We start from the raw sequence: 206 nt of genomic DNA on the forward strand, positions 1-206 counted from the left end.
TGGTAAGAAAAATATTTTGTTCCGGTATGGTAATTGTGCTACAAGGAATAAACTATACGTTTAAGGAACTGTGTAAAATATGTTAAAATATTCACTCCCGTAATCCTTTCAGAAAATATGCAAATTTTGCTGAGTGTGGGTTATTTATTTCCCTCTTTTCCTCTTTCTGTTTCTCTCCTTCTTTCACTTTCCTTCTCTTTCTCCCA

General features: G+C 33.5%; 1 protein-coding gene across 1 annotated transcript in view; it reads right to left on the minus strand.

Annotated features, from left to right (window-relative positions):
• Nucleotides 1-206, minus strand: part of LOC119581705 (angiotensin-converting enzyme-like) — a gene marked incomplete in the record, with an annotated part of 37897 nt that overhangs the window by 2154 nt on the left and 35537 nt on the right.

This window comes from Penaeus monodon, chromosome 15 (assembly GCF_015228065.2).
Source record: "Penaeus monodon isolate SGIC_2016 chromosome 15, NSTDA_Pmon_1, whole genome shotgun sequence".
Lineage (NCBI taxonomy): Eukaryota > Metazoa > Arthropoda > Malacostraca > Decapoda > Penaeidae > Penaeus > Penaeus monodon.